Consider the following 17,409-nt stretch of genomic DNA (forward strand, 5'->3'; position numbering starts at 1 on the left):
TAATCCCAGCACTCGGGAGGCAGAGGCAGGCGGATCTCTGTGAGTTCGAGACCAGCCTGGTCTACAAGAGCTAGTTCCAGGACAGGCTCCAACACCACAGAGAAACCTTGTCTCGAAAAACCAAAAAAAAAAAAAAATTTCACTATCACTAGGACCTTAGTTTTCACTATGAGGAGGAAGTATGATTACCTGCTAGAAGAGGCCACATGAAGCAGAGCAAGTTTCAGTTGAAAGACAAACCCATCTGCACCAATCAACTGGCCAAAAAGAAAACCAGCGCCTGCCATGGATGCGCTGAAGTCTTTGAATTGTCTCAGCATTATACTTCAATAACATCTCAAGACATTTCCTTCACAGGGTGAACTCACTTTTCAGGAAGCTCATTCCTACACTGTTGACGGTTCTGTTTCAGTTCAGTGGGATAAGAGCTTTTCTTTATTGAAAGTTTTGTGAGTTTCCGGGGAAATAATTGTTCCTCCTGCTCCCTTAGCAGGCATTGTGTGAGGACTTAAATTAAGGATCATGGTTGTGCAGTTACTTCTGTCATCTACACTCTCAGACTTCTGGTGGCCACAAAGACAAATATAGCCGCCTTCTTTCTGTGTGGATCGGGAGAGTCACTCCTGAACTTAGGGACCCTGCCACCACCCACCACCGACATGGCTTGGAGCAATTTAAGCCCAGACTCTTTAGAAAGCATCCGTATCTCTAGAATGAAAGCCAGCATGTACCCATGTGAACTGGGAGAAAAAAATCTTAGTCTTGTAGAATGAGAATAGTCATGGTTTCCAGAGCTTGATGGGCATCATATAATTTTCTATTTCCTTATAAAGCTGCTGTGCACAGCATTAGGGACAACTAGGATTTTTCCAAGCTGGGTGACAAAAAGAATGATACTGACCAGGATCTTCAGGAAAGACACTCAAGGCGGAAGGGAGCATTTATTCAACACTGTTCCTCCATGCTGATTTCTGCTTTGACGTTTCACACCCAACCGCCGTAAAGTATCTTAAGCAGGACACTCAGCAAAACAGAAAAGGTAGAAGTGGAATTGAAACCCACACTGTAAATTACTTTCTATACCTTTATATACGTGATATAAAAGACACAAAGAATAAATAAAGTAAAAAAATTAAGAAAAGAAAAGGTCATGTTTTCAAAGAGAATGGGAGTATACCGGAGGAGTTGGAGCAGGGAGAAGAGGGGTAGAAATTACGTAAATACAGCACTAAGATATAATTTTTTTAAAAAATGAATTAAAGAAGAGATAAGATACAGCTGTACCCTCGTGTCCTCATCTCCTATCCATTATTTAACGTTTTCTCTCTTTCATCCAATGCTTCAGTCAGCAAACATCCTCACCCTGAGTTGTTCACTACATCTGTGATCCTTCAAACAAGAACTTTGAAATCACCTCTTATCTTTCACTTTTCCAACCACATTTAACAACATTTATATGACAATCGTTCTCTCCCACGGCTAGAATCTGTTTATCTTTGGCCCCCTTATTGGTATTGATATGTGAGTTCGAGTATGGCTCTCACTGACCCTCTGTTTTTATTGACCTCCCCCCACCCCGAGTTCTCTACATTTTAGAAGGAAACCTGCAAATTAGAAACACAGCAAAGGTTCCTCTGAGCACCTCTCATCCTGGTCCTACCAATCTTTCTCTCCCAAAGTCTAAGATCAACCCCTCATGAACAGAAAAGAAAGAGAATGATCTAATCTATCAAATAACCAACCTATACTCAGAGTTTAAGTTACTTGGAAAGTTTAACGTGTTACCTCTTCAGGGCTGCAGTTTTCCCTTTAGGAAAATATGAAACTATAGCTTTAAATTATCAAAACTAGACCTAAGCAGGGAAGCCAGGGTGAAAGAGGAACTCCTGGAAAGCTTACTTGAAAACTGACGTGTCGTGTTAGTTACGAATGGCAAGTTCAAACAACATGCAGTGTGCACCGATTGCGACAAGGGATTGTGTGGGAGTTGGAAGGGGGCATACTCTGATTTTATGAATGTGAGAAAAGTCTACGAAGGTGCATGAACAACAAGGATCACCGGCACAAAGGTGCAAGAGCAACAAGCTGATTTTAGAGAGGAGAGCTAAGGCAACAAGAAGGCCAGGATGAGGAAAAGATGTCTTTGAAGAACAAAATACAATGTGTGTTTATAATTACCTATTTAATTATAAGATAGACAGAAAACTTTTTATGGTTCAGTGTGTACTACATGAAGCCAACTTTTAAAAATGGAACCCAAAAGGCAAGTTTCTGAAATAGCACCCTACTCGTTTCAAGGATAGACAAATCCTCTAGAGATTTGAAAGCAATGTTTGTGACAGGTGATATCAGTCTGTTCAATATGCACCCAAGAGTAAGACAGGAAGGGTATCATCCAACATATAAAAGAAATCAACAAATCAAGCTCAGGACAGAAGGTGAGCGCTTGCTGGAAGTCAAGAAGAGGATCAGATGGATAAAGTCCATTCGTTCAGACATGAAAGTCATGCACTCTCTCAACAAACGGTTAAAGTAAAATTATTTTCTTGTTTCCTGTCACTAGTACCAACAATCCATATGTGTTGGAATGAAGAGAAAGAACAAAGACAAACCAGCTTACTGTCCCATGGATAACCATCGGTGTAAAAGCAGGGCACACTCAGAGGATCAATTTTTGGCTCCCAGGACCATTTATTTCACACTTCTGTCATCTCTGGCTGCCTTTCCAGAAATCTGTCAACAACTTCTATCTGCCAAAGGCACACATTTAGCATCCAAAAGTAATGATAACGGATCCAGCTCTCTACCTATGGAGGTTACGTTTGACTCCAAAAATAAATCCATATATTCACAGAGAAAGAAAAAAAGCAAATTGGACCAATGTAATAGGCAGATTCTTGAAAACAGCCACTGACTTCTTGCATATCATGTGCAATTTCTCAGTAAAAGAAAAAAAAATCCCACTCCAGCATTTCTTTGTCTATTACATCTATTGGGGTGGCTAGGGGCAGGGGGAGATGGGTAAAAAAATGCCATCACAGAAAATGTTGGTTAATGGAGAGAAATAAAGCCACTTAGCCCACATCCCATGGGGAGTGAGATCAGGACTGAAAGCAGAAGATTACCAGAATTCAGAAGGAAAAGATCAAGAAAAGTCTTTCTGGACCAGTCACTGGTTGACCACTCATGGCCTCTGTGTCACCCTTACCCTGGCACATCCCATAGGCAGTACAGGCTGTAGATCAAAGGTTATGTCGCTAGGTTGGTGTCCCAATTCCTCCATTGGTAGTCTAGCCTGGTCACAGGAGATGGTCAGTTCAGCTATGTATCCCCTTTGGCTAAGAATGTTAGCTGGAGGCATCATGTCCCTCACTCCAGGTTTCTACCTGCCTCTGAAATGGCTACCTTTCCAGTCAGCTTTTTCAGAAGACACCACAGCCCCACCTCCATGAGACCCATGCCATGAGAGTGAGCCCACCACTGACACTGCCCAGAGACCTAGGGTAGAACTGAACAAGCCTGGAGGGGGGAAATGTCAATGTAACGATGCCTAATGATGCTCTGCTATACTCACAGATTGATGCCTAACCCAATAGTCAATAGAAAAGCTTCATCCAGTAATTGATGGAAATAGAGCCGGAGCTACAACCAAACATTAGGCAGAGCTTAGAGAATCCTGCAGAACAGGGGGAGAAAGGATTGTAGGAGCCAGAGGGGTCAAGGACACCACATGAAAATTCACAGAATCAACTAACTTTAGCTCACAGGGGCTCAGAGAGCCTGAACTGACAACCAGGGATCAACAAGCAACTAGATCAACTGCATGAGTCTGATCTAGGCCCTCTGATTGTATTTGGAAGTTGTGTAGCTTGGTCTTCTTGCAGGACTCCTAACAGTGGGAGCAGGGGCTATCTCTGATACTTTTTTTTTTTTTTGGTTTTTTTCGAGACAGGGTTTCTCTGTGGCTTTGGAGCCTGTCCTGGAACTAGCTCTGTAGACCAGGCTGGTCTTGAACTCATAGAGATCCGCCTGCCTCTGCCTCCCGAGTGCTGGGATTAAAGGCGTGCGCCACCACCGCCCAGCTTCTCTGATACTTTTGCTAGCTTTTGGGACCCTACTCCTCATACTGGGTTGTCTTGATCAGCCTTAATACATGGGGAGGTGTTTAGTCTTACCACAACTTGATGCCATCTTTTGTCGATATCCATGGGAGGCCTGCCCTTTTCTGAATAGAAACAGGGGAGGAGTGAATAAGGGGTGGTCTGGCAGAGGGGGAGTGGAGAAGAGGACCTTGGAGGAGGGGAGGGAGGGAAAACTGCAGTAGGGATGTAAAATAAAGAAAGAAATAAGGAAAAAACAAAAAAGAAAGAAAAGTCTTTCTACAAAGGACACTGATCTTGAGAAAAGATGAAGAGTTAGAGGAAGAATTCTAAGGATCCCATTGTAGGTGGCATTTATCTACTGTGGCCTTGGCACACTTACCTACTCCTCAGGTCTCTTTTCCTAATGGGAATCTCAATGACTAATCCATGCAGGCTGTAATCCCCAGGTTCAGTCAGTCTCTAAGACTCAAAATACAGGAGTGAGAGAGATGGCTCAGAGGTTGAGAGCCATTTGTTGCTCTTGCAGAGGACCAGAGTTCAATTCCCAGTCACCCACAGCCCATGGATCACAGTCATCTGTACCTCCAGTTCTAGGGCATCCAGTGACATCTTCTAGTTTTCAAGGGCACACACACACACTATTTTTTAAATCTTTGGGGCTATAGAAAGTTGGCTCAAAGGTTAAGAACATTTGCTGCTCTTTCAGAGGACAGGAATTCAGTTCCCAGGACCCATGTCAGGTGGTTCACAATCACCTATAATTCATCTCCAGGGGATCTAATATCTTTTTCCGGCCTCTTCAGGCACCCACACACACATGCACATAAACACACAGAGACATACATACTTACACATAAATAAATGATAAAGTAAATCCTATTTAGAAAGATTCGAAAACAAAGTAATGAAAAGCTAAGAGTTGGCTCTGAAAGAGCAAATGTCAGCAACCATCTCAGTAACGATGTCCACAAAGGTTTCACTTGGCTTGTGCAGAGGCAGCTAGCAGCAGAAGCAGGAATGCAAGAGGGACGGAGAAGTTGTGACTTCCTGAATTGTATCACCAACACAGCTGAATCCCACTATGTGAATCTGGCTTTCACTGAATGAATTCAACAGAATTCCATCTTCCATGAGCTTATTCCTCTAGGCTGACTCTGCATTCACCTCTCTTGATGAACAATTGTAAGGACCGCCTGCTGTTGTTCGTCTCTCCTACCTTCATTGGTCCCCACTTATCTTCTCGGTTTATCCACCAAGTGTGTCTACAACACCTTGTTCTCATCGTGAGGCAGCACAGTCCTTAGGTTTTAAGTTCTCAAGGTGTTTTCTGCTGAGACACTGAGAAAGGAATAGTCCATAAGAATCTGAGCTTCTTGTCAGATATGGTGGTGGATGCCTATAATCCTAATACTTGGAATACAGAGACAGAAGGAAGTTGCAAGTTCAAGGCCAACCTGATCAACATAGTGAGTTCTAGACCAACTAGAACTATATAGCAAGACACTCCCTGAAGGAATCAAACTATTGATAGGTTAGATGGACAGATGATGATAAGTAGGTAGATGACAGAAGAACATTAGATAGACAGATATAGATAATAGATAGATAGATAGATAGATAGATAGATAGATAGATAGATAGATAAAAGATAGATAAAAGATAGATAGATAGATAGATAGATAGATAGATAGATAGATAGATAGATAGATAGATAGATAGATAGATAGATAGACGGAGATTCTCAAGGACAAGAATGCCCTTTTAACTACTTTGCCTAAAGAATCAACACATCATCAACATAAGAATTTTTACTAGAATATTTACTGGCATGTGCTTCACATAGCAAAAGCTAGGAAACTACTAACATATGTAACATGTACACATGTACAAGATTGGTTGAGTAATTATTGGAAATATGCAGCTAGTGCATAAAAGCAAGAACCACACAGCATTAAAAGGAAGAAAGGGGGACTCGGATGTTACAGAAGAAAGAAAGAAATTAGCAGTCAAAGTTAACACTGCCCTCATCTTCAAGCCCAAGGGTACTTATTTGTGTAACCTTGTGGCCTACAATGGTCACCAATACCCTTCGTAATAGAGGAGTGGTTATAGGGAATAATTGCTCAGCAGGATATTTAATGCTCTGTCCCTGGTGTGAGGAAGAGCTGACCTTGAAAGACCTTACTTGCCCAAGGGTCTTTCTGTGATGTGGATGTGCTATTAGGAAATAGAGGAAAAGCCCAGCTAATTCTGGCCAACCAGAACGCGGAGAAAAAGCAAGGCGCAGCTGCTGAAATCTGGCCTGGGCCTCGCACTGTGTACACTTCCCTGCCATGGGATAAGCTCTCCGTATCGCAGTCCATGTTATTGGTGACAAAAGTGTTTACAAAGCCAGGCCAGCTGGCTGGCGATCACAATCCAAACTGTACTGAGGAGTGCCCCTCTCCTAGTCATTTTTTTCCCTTTCTGCCTCAAAAGTCACACCACCACTTTGTGCCCCAAACACACATATATATACAACCATAACTTGTCAATTCAGAGAAGCATGGACAGCTAAACTCCAAAGGGTGTGAGGCATGAAGACCTTGACCCCTCTGATATGGGGAGGAAAACACAAGGCTCGTGTTTATCCCACATCTGTTTCCTGTTTCCACTGCTTACTCTGCAGCAGTAAACACACTTGGCGGGTGGTGATGTAGCCCGCAGAAGAATCTCTAAGAACTGGGACACCATTTCTATAAATCTTCAGAGTCATATTGATAGGGATTCTGCAACATGGCCTGGCTGGCTCTCCAGCAGAGATCATAGCTTCCCATGCTTGCGAAAATGCAAGCAGTTTTGGTGACAGATCTGTGGTCCCATAACAGCAGAATTAAATAGGAAAATTCTTGCTAATTACACATCACGCCTCCAGTTATTCTACAGAAATGTGTTTTCCTTTGCTTCTTCTTGGTCATAAACAATCAACCCTGCTTCTAGAAACATCCAGTGTTTCTTCCTTGTCATCTTCATTTCACCACAGATGGTGTGCCAGTATAGATTGGCACCATCTGGAACTTTTCTCAAAACTACGGAGCAATCAATCACTGGCCACCTGAAGTATTTCTGGAGCCGTGAATGTCCCTGCTGCAGCATCAAGACTATTTCGCTGCTGGCCAAACTCACACCACCCTTCAGAACCATCATGGCTGCCAAAAGGCCACCAAATCTGAGGTGGGCCAAGAGCCCTGACCTCACAACCTCCACTGATCTCTCTGCGACCTAAACTTTATATCACTTCACCCACGTAGTATTAAGTCTTATTTACGCAGCTGCAAAATTGTCTCATCAAATGGGAAATTAAAATTCAAACACCGAAAAGCTCTCTTCCTTTAAAAGATTGTAAAAGGACGATAGGATGGTCATTGTGAATCAGCTGTGGCTTTGATGACGTCATTGCCTTCCTTAGGCATTAGTTTTCTAGGCTCTGGCTCGCAATAATAACATATATCCTGCAGGTATGTATTGAATAGCTGAGAGGCTTTATACAAAGACCTTTGTCAGAGCCTGTAGTGCAGCCATGAAGGCAAGAGCGACTTACATTTATCGAATACCTACTAAGTACAAACCACTTAAACACAGACATGGATCCTAACCTTAAGAAACACACAGATACTTTGAAAGAATACTGTGCGTACGCAAAGAATAACTAAAATCACCTGTTCCAGATAGGGCAAGCAACACGGAATAATTTCAGAGCAACCAGGAAGGTCCAGGGCGGACTTCAGAGTACCTGAGCTAAGACTTGGGGATGTCAAGGTCAATCAAACGGGGAGGTTTGGAGACAGGAGTCACCTGGAAGAGTTGGCCTTTCTCCTTCTACCAGGGCCATTTCTAATGCATCCTGGATAAGTCTACATGAATCTGTTTTGAGATGGAGAGACAGGAGGGACTTCCATTCAGATCCTCGTATCTCTGGGAGAAAATCCAAAACCAGCTTCAAAAGCAAAGCTTCTCATTATTTTCAGAGGTGTTCTCTTCGGTCCGGTAGCTGGGAGGAAAGAAACAAAGAAGAGGGTCAGACAGTCAGAGGCAGCACACTGAGAGCTGCGTGCCTATGTTCATCCAATTCAGCTGGGCCTTTACACCTTTTCCCCCCCCGTCATCCAGATATTGAGTCTGGTGGTTTCGTTGTCCGCCCCTCTGCACACCCCCATCAATTCGCTTCCCCACAAATACACGCACTGCTGCTGTTGAGCCGCTGCATCCTAGAAATTGGGATCGGACCAAACGACAGAGCCCTTTTCACCTAGATGTGCCAGCAACATCATGAGTCACCGGGCATCTCCGTTGGCGCCCTCTGCCAGGCCATATGTGCACCCAGACCTCCTGTCCTACTCTCGGGGGGCACTCTGTGTTTCAGCCCCACCCCCGAACCCTGATGCTGTTCTCTCAGCAGCGGAAGGGACTCTTAATGACACCTGAATCTCCTCAACTCCAGAATAAACCCAATGCTCCTCCCAAGCTTACCATGTGTCCCTGTCGCTTTTCCCATTTAAACATTCTCTGGATCCTTCCAGGGTACTGGCTCCCTCCTAGGCCCTCATTGTGCTGCTCTATCTTTCTTGAACAATTAAAATATCTATTATTTCAATTTATACAAATATTTTATGTGTAAGACATATTTAAGATGTTTGGCAAAAAAATGTTTAGAAAACTACAGATAAAAAAAAATTAGAAGTCTCTTTTAGACGTTTGTTTCAAAAAATGTCAAGAAGTCACAGTCAAAAAGAGAAACCCATGGTCCTTGGCAGTCATTTCATTTCCCCCCTCATAGCATCCATCTGTGCCCCTTTCTTTGATAATAGCCCTGGTTTCCCATCAGTGTTCTGCCTTCATGGAACCCAGGAAAACCACGAGCCAGGCTAAGATAATCAGCTTCTCTCCTCCCGAAACTGACTTCTAAAGCAGACATGCTACTGTGGGGTAATGCTCTCTTGTACACTGTAAAGATTTGTCACTTGCGTTGGTTTAATAAAATGTTGATTAGCCAGCAGCCAGGCAGGAAAACTAGGCAGGGTGACCAGACTAGGAGAATTCTGGGAAGTGGAAAGGCAGAGATGCAGATGCCAGCCAGATGCAGAAAAAGCAAGATAAGAATGCCTCACTGAGTAAGGTACCAAGCCACATGGTTAAACATAGACAATAATTATGGATTAATTTAAGTTGTAAGAGCTAGTTACTAATAAGCCTGAGCTAGTAGGCCAAACAGGTTATAATTAATTTATATTATAAGCCTCTGTGTATTGCTTTGGGACTGAACGGCTGCGGGACTGGAAGGGAAAGAAACTTCTGTCAACAACATACAACAATGGAAAAATGCTTGTGAGTAATAAACAAGCACCAAGTAGCCCTTATTCCTGATTTCCTTCATCTGGGAGATGCCTTGATAGGGACCGACTGATACCCAGATGCTGGTGTTTTCCTCAAGCCTGTCTATGCCCTGCACCGCTGCCTCTATTTCAGTCATTCAAATGTTGCTTCACTGCCATAACCTCAACCCAGAGATATAACCAGCAATTCACATATTGTGCAGGGTTTTCTGGGCTTTTTCCTTGTGTGAAGAGAGAAGGGCGGGGGAGAGCATGCATCAAAGGAAAAGAGGAAAGTATGTTCTGTGGAGATACCTTTTTTTCTAAATATGGATGGAGCAGTATAAATAGATTGGTAAGTTCCTTTTTATTGAACAGAACATGCTGAATGTCTTTCTGCAGTCTCTCTCTAAGGGTTCCTTTCCCCTTACTGTGGCTACCTAATATCACCCCATACTTTACAAATACAGACAGAAATCCATTCCCTGCCATCTAGAAGATCACAGTTCAGTAAAGGGATTATTCTTTCACACAAATAATAGGAGAAAATCCATGAAAATGTTTTTACCAAACAAGGCTCTAAATGTTCAGAGCAGGAAGCCCTGTGGGCCTGCTTAGGCTTCCGCTGGAGAAGGCAGGAATGGGAGCTCTCAATCCACCGTGCAGGCCTGGCGTAATCAGTCACCTCTCAGCCCCTCCAGCAGCAGCTGTGTTGCTGCCTCTGGCCCTCCTCTAATCTGTCACCACCAGGATATGTGGAACTGGCACCTTCCGAGATGGCCAATGTGCTGAAGAGTGGTGGGAACTGAACTTTGGTCCTGAAGAGCCATCTGGCCCGGGAGGCTATCTCCAGGACAAGGGAGATTTCGGGGAAATCAGCTCACACCTTGTCCTGACACTCAGCTCACAAAGTGCCGGGCTGCTGCCTCGCATCCAGTCAGAGGAGAAAACATCAGGGCCACAAACGTCCGAAGGGTCAGAGAACCAGGAGACAGGAGAGTGAAGATTGCAACTGGAGCTGTGTACAAGACAGACACTGGTTACCTCTGCAAAGCTGGTGCAGTAACAGAACAGCTCCCATAGACAACCATGTGAACTTTCTGTAAAATTCAAAATGGAACTACCAGACGTTCAGGAAGCCCACTCTTGGCCTTATATCCAAAGGAAACGCGGTCAATGTGTTAAGAAGGCCTCTGCCATCTCTCACCTGGTGCAGCAGTGATATGGTGTCAACCTAAGTGTCCACTGTGAATGAATGAATGAATGAATGAATGAATGAATGAAGAAAATGTAACTATACGTTCCCTGGATCACCATTCATACTTTAGAAAGAACAAAGTTCTGCCAATTCTGACACTAATGAATTTAAACACACAAAAGTAGCCAGGCACAAAAGGACAAACGCTGCATGACCTTACCTATATTCTGAATGTTAAAGAGTTGAATTCAGGCTAGCTAGATGGCTCAGCAGAAAAAGGATCATGCCACAAAGCCTGGTGACTTGAGCCTGGTCCCCGGGAGCCACATGGTGAACCAGCTTCTGAACATTGTCGTCTCATGTTCGTATGGTGACAGTGTCCCAGTGGTACACACGCAGACACAGACTCACAGATACACACAGACTCACAGACACACACACACACACACACACACACACACACACACTCTCTCTAAAAACGTAAAAAAATAATAATAATAAATGAAGAGTTGAATTTAAGAAAACATGAGTAGAATAGTGGCTGCCCAGAGATGAGAATATTCATTTGGACCAGGGCAGCTGGTTTAAAGATCTTGGACTCCATGCCAGTTTTTTGTATGAACCGTGAAAATCTTAAAAAACCACCAGAAAAAAAAAAATCAGATGACTTTCAATGAGAGTCACGAAACTGAAATGAGTTCTAGAATATTCTCTTCCAGAAACAGCTAGATGTAGAGTACCCAATCTGACTCCCTGACTCTAGAGCCTAAGGAGCCTCCTGGGACTGGACCCTCAGTGCTAGAGCCCTGCAGTGTTTGAGGAATCTCCGACCTGCAGTAGAGCCCAAGACCTCGGCTGCTGGCACATACAGATCCCCACAGTTATGGAGGACGCTGGGACTGGGTGAAGTCACAACAGTTAAAATCTCAGTAGTCTTGGGAGCACTATTCAGATCTCTTTTTGTCATCTGTAGTGTGGGCACAATAATCATCCACCTTCTATGGAGGCTTATCTTGAGGTTCTGTGAGGAGGGGCTCTCAGCACACTTCCTGCAATCGGGTAAAAGCTCAAATACTGTCAGCTATCATCCGGTTGCCCAAAAAAGTCCAAAATATGCAGTGAGGAGGCTGTGCCATCTTTCTTCCCCAATGCAAATGCCATAAATCAATGCTGTCCAAGAGAAGCCTACTGCAACGACAGAACGTTCTGTGACTGCAGCCGCCACGCGCCACACGCAGCTACTGAAGATTTAGCACGTGCTAAGTCTAACTGACAAAGTGAACTCGTTACCTCCACTCTTTTATCATTTAAGTTGAAGTAGCCCCGGGTGCCTAAGAATGACCACCTTGGGCATTGCACCCAAAAATGACCTAATAAGAGTTGGCAAAGCTTTGAAAGTTCAATAGCAGAGAGGCAAAACCATGGCTTTTTTTCCAAGGGTAGGGAAGGACGGAGGAGCCCTCTGGGGGCATTGAACAACTGTACAGGCAAAGACTACAGCTCAAAGAGGCAACTCACCCAGTCGGCGCAGGGCCAGGCTCACAGCCAGCTGCACCCCACGACTGGTTTGGGAAGGACAGTCTCTCTGTGTTTCCACGTGTGGTTAATCTCTTGGGGCCAAGGTGCCTGCTCTTGCTATCAGGCAGATTAACTGTGCATTTATGGCCCTGCCTGCAGAGTCCAAAATCAGCCATAAACAGTTCCAAACAGCACACTCAGATCCTGTCGAGAGCCCGCATTTTCTGTATCCCAGTGAGGAGCTTGCTATAAACTGCTGAAAAGGTTAGGGGGCCGGGAGGAGGGGAAGCAGCGGCAAAGGCTCCTCTCGGTGGGAAGCAAGGCAGAGCGATAAGAGGAGCGAGCAAAGCTCAGGCTTGAGAACAGACGCCCTCTTAGCTCTGTGCTTGGGACCAAATGAGAAATGGGAGAAGATACAGGGAAAGCAGTGATAAGGGGAGAGGAGGCAGCTGCCAGAGGGAGGGCACTTGAGACTGCTCGGCTTTATCAGCGGCAGCTGTAAGTGATGGTTTCAACCTCCAATTTACGTGTCTGCTTGTTTGGGAGCTGAAAGGCAAATTAAAAGGAGGGGGGGGGGGAGACGCTTGGCCTCACTGAGGACTTTGTTGGTGAATTAATCTCAAGCAACTTCCAGATTCGAGTTGAATTTCCCCTGGTTAAGAAATTATCTAAGACAACAATTATGGAACTCCCCTAGTTAACAAGATGAGAAGATGCTGTCACCCACACAGCCTGTGAATGGCATTTGGAGACCAACAGCAGATAGTTAAATCCCCCTCTCTTATGTGCCTGGGGGAATTAGAGATGTTTGCCTTGAAAGTGTGTGTATCGTTGACTAAGAAATTCCCCTTTTAGGAGTTTATCCTAAGGCAGGGGGGAGGGATCGGGGCTGCGTCTAAACACAGATACACACAGATGTTAACTCCATCACTATCGATAGCAAAGGAAACTGTAAATATCTGGGTGGGGTTGGTATGTCCATACAATGAAAGAACTCATGTCTTCAGAAGCATTTAATAGTGTGGGGGAATGTATGTTTTCATGGTATTGAATGGAAAAAAAAAAAAAGGTGGAACTTGCAATTGTTTCTAGCCTATGGCAGCTTTACTGTAGGCTCTGTCTGCGGATGTTCCTGTGTATCAAGGAACAGAAAGACGTCAAGGCTTGGCTGGCCGAGAAATCAGAAAGTAATTTTACCTCGCTCTTTTGTACTTTACTGAAGCTTAAGTCTCAGTCTGAAGCACCCCAGGTTCCGCAGCTGCCCAGCGGCTAAGGGAGTGGGAAGGACGAGGCAGCTCAGGATGCTTCTCGGGCCTGCCTGGCCTGAGTTCTCTCTCTTCTGGCACAGTGAAGGCAGCCGTTTGTTTCGTTTACAGCTTCCCGGTAAATCTAAAGTCACTCCAGGAATCCCAAAAAGTTTTCCTCAACATTCCTCAACGTATTTTATTTTCCCCACATGTACAAGAAGAAATGGGCTTTCCCAATGTGTTTATGTGCTGGCTAAGAGGGGAATATTTCTGGTCATACAATTAGAGTCTTACAGACATTCTGTTTTAATCCCCAATTCCCACTAGTCATAACTAGCCATTGCCCTGCTCTGAGACCTTTTTTTTTTCTTTTTAATTTTGAGGGAGAAATCTGGAGAATGTGGATTCCTTAATTCCAGAGAGTCTACATGGATCAATTCTGTACCTCCAACTTCTGAAATGATGTTAGAAACATAAATAATAGATACTACATAAATAAGAGTCAGTGGCTATGAGAGACAAGAAAGCAGAGTGAAGACAGACTTCTCTTTGTCAGTATTCAACAAAATGCACAAGCGGTGAGGGAGATGACTGGGATGAACCCTACAAGCTGGAGCCCCAAATAAAATGTGTTTTAAAACAGCTGCCAGGGCTCAGCCAACAACACAGTGACCCCAGGACAGACAGAAGGAACTAACCCCTTAAGTTACTTCACTAAGAAAACTGATTCATCACAGGGCTAATAACCATAGTCTTCTCTGAGTCAGTCTCTCTTCTCTACCTGACATCCCCAGTGTGTAAAAAAACAAGTTTTATTTCCCATCACTATCTGCAACAGTCTCCCATTCCACGGTTTTTTTTTTTTTTTTCCGCAAGCCAGTAAGAGGCACTTGCTGCTCCCTGAATGTGGGAACATTCTGAGAATTCTTTAATCAGGAGACCTGAAAGTGATAAACTGCCAGGTCTCTACCCAACGTGCTGGGGAGACTCCCTGAAGAGGACCCCAGGTGAGCTCATTTTCAGATATGCTGGCCAAATCACAGCCATGGAGGGAAGCGTCCTGGGACTCTACAGACGGACCCCAGTCGCTGGGCAAGCTCTAGTGAGTGATCCAAGTAGAGCCACACAGCATTGTGGGATAGTCATTCACTGTGTGACGGTGTGTTGCCATGGCTGGTATAATAAAAAGCTGCGTGGTCAATAGCTAGGCAGGGTTTCCAGGGAGATACAGGAAGGGGAGAAATCTAGGTGCAAAGGAGACACGGAGAGGAAACAGTAGGTGCAAAGATGGAAGAGAGGTAACGCCACATAATAGAACATAGTCTAATATAAATGGATTAACTTGGGTTGTAAGAGCTAGTTAGGAACAAGCCTAAGCTATAGGCTGAACTTTCACAATAAGTCTCTGTGTCATTATTTGTGAGCTGACAGCCCCCCCCCACAAAAAAAATCCAACTAAAACACAGGGCAAAGCAGGCGCTCTGCGGAGCCCAGCCTACTGACACACATTCTAAGATCCAATACAACTGATGCTGTTTGAGGCCATGACATTTTGACATAGCTTGTGCTGACATAGAAACCTGGACACTGCTGATCAGCTTGCTGTGCTCCACCCTGAGAGCACTTTAATCCTCCTTGGCAGTGTGGAAGAACAACTCATTGGAGTTGTTAGCTTCTTTTATGGGCTTTTTAGGGAAAGAAATCAGTGGTATTTTCTCCACAAAAAATCTCTATGCTCCACTTAACCCCAAAATAAAGGAGCAACAGCCAATATGCAACAGCCAATCAAAGTTTTACTCTTGAAGGCCTGGGGTAGCTCTTGTCTACAGAATAAAGAGGTTTATGTTTCCCTCCAACCTTTGAGATGGCATAGCCCTGGCTGCTATCTAACCACCACCGCACAGACAGTCCACGGAAAGCAAGCTGTCCTGATGTCACAGACAGCTCAGGTCTACAAGGGGCCATCATAATAGGTGGTGGCTGATGTTACAGGCCTACATCTGAGTATTCTTGTGCAACAACAGCTAGTGGCTTTTAACAGCCTAAATTAACCAGTTACACCTGGGCCTGTTGTAGGGGGAGGAGGTGAAAGACAAGAGGTGCTCATGGTTCAGGATCCTGCAGAAGAAGGTGATAAAAAGTCATTTGGAGAATAAGGTGTGGCCCTTTTAGGCCACCCCCTTGGCATCTGTAGGACCCACAGCAGTAACTCCAGAGCAGAAAATTCATGACTCTCTAACGTCCCAAAGTTTTGACTCCCAAGCAGTTCTGTCTTTCAGTCACATTATACTTGGTTTACACAATTTTTTTCTGCAAATTCTTGAACAGCTCAAAATCCCATCATTCTATATAGAGTGGAAATTAGAGGAAGAACTACAATTTACTTGCCTAGTTGTTACTAACTCCTTGAAAAATGAAAACAAATTTAAGAAAGATGATTTGACCTTTGACGCTTAAGTCTTCAGGAATAGATTATATACGATCTCCAAGGAGCTTCTTTGTGTCTTTAAAGAATCCAGCAAAGTCCTGGCAGTGGTGGCGCATGCCTTTCATCCCAGAACTCAGGAAGTAGAGACAGGCAGATCTTTGTGAGTTCAAGGCCAGCCTGGTCCACAAGAGCGAGTTCCAGGATGGCCAGGGCTGTTACACAGAGAAATCCTGTCTTGAAAAACAAAAACAAAACAAAAAATCCAAGATATCCAAGGGAAGATTCCACACCCACCATTGCATCCACAAACACCATTGCCACTGCCCAGCATCATTTTCCTAATAAAACTATCATTTCCAGACATTTCTCATCAGAAACTGCTATCTGCCCCTCTACACTGGAATATTCAAAACATGTTGGCTGTGGCCTATATTTTTATGGGTTAAGTAATTACTAATATCCTAATTTTACTCAGCAAAATTATAATAACAAATCAAAGTTTCTATTAGCTGAGTTTTTTAAATTGTGACCCAAACAGTACATACATGCACATGCATTCATACATACATGCATGTTTTGCATCTGCATGTGCATATGCACAAAGACAGTGTTAATTCATTGTTTTTGCAGTCATTAGCAACACTTTCAAACTTTACCTATATAACAATATATTTCCTTGGAGGTCTCCTCTTCTTCTTTGCAAATCTAGGGATTGAACCCAAGCATCAAGAATGGTAGGCAAGCTTTTTATGATTGCCAACTGACATGAGATAGCAGAGGGGTCCCTTTTCTGTCAGTTAAAGAATTAACAGACAGGAAAACCTCTCAGAGCAATGTGGAAGTGAAGTTTATTGGCAGCTGGTACAGAACTCTTGGGTTCCCCAGGACTGGGAAACACTAGAGAGGCCTGAGGTTTTCATTTTGATTCAAGTGATCTTCTTGATGACTTCCCCCTACTCTCCCATTGGACCTAAGGTATTTCTGTTTCCATCCATGAGCACAGAAGCGATTTTTATAGTATAGAAATATTTGGTTGGCTGGAGTTAGTGAACCGCCCACCTTTTCTTTCCTTTATGTGACCTGAGGAAGATCACCACAGGTAATGGGTACTGACCTCCCTCAGAGAAACAGAAACTCCCTGCAGAAGACAAAGTCACAAGGAAACAGAAACTTACTGCCGATTGCTGGGAGCAAATAGCCCTGAAAAGCCCTCCAAGCTGCTTTGCATTCCCCCTTGTCCTGTGCCGCTGGCTGGTTCACCGTCTCACGACAGAGCTAAGCCCCCTGCCCCTCTGAGCTGTTTGGGAAAAACTCTTTCCTTCACCATCCCCGTTACCCGGACCCTCCTCACTCAGAGTCCACTGTTAGAGAGCCACACTAAAATGCTCTTTGGAGGTGGTCTATCCCTGTGCCCAAAGCCACCAGTTCATAGTACACAGCCTACAATGTGACAGGAAACTGTGCAGTTTGCTGAGCCAACATTTTCTTGAGTTTCATCTGGAACTAGAGATTTTCCAAGAAAATGCAAAGGAAACAAAAGAAAACTGAACAGAGATCTGGCCAG

Source organism: Microtus ochrogaster, unplaced genomic scaffold, assembly GCF_000317375.1.
Source record: "Microtus ochrogaster isolate Prairie Vole_2 unplaced genomic scaffold, MicOch1.0 UNK3, whole genome shotgun sequence".
Lineage (NCBI taxonomy): Eukaryota > Metazoa > Chordata > Mammalia > Rodentia > Cricetidae > Microtus > Microtus ochrogaster.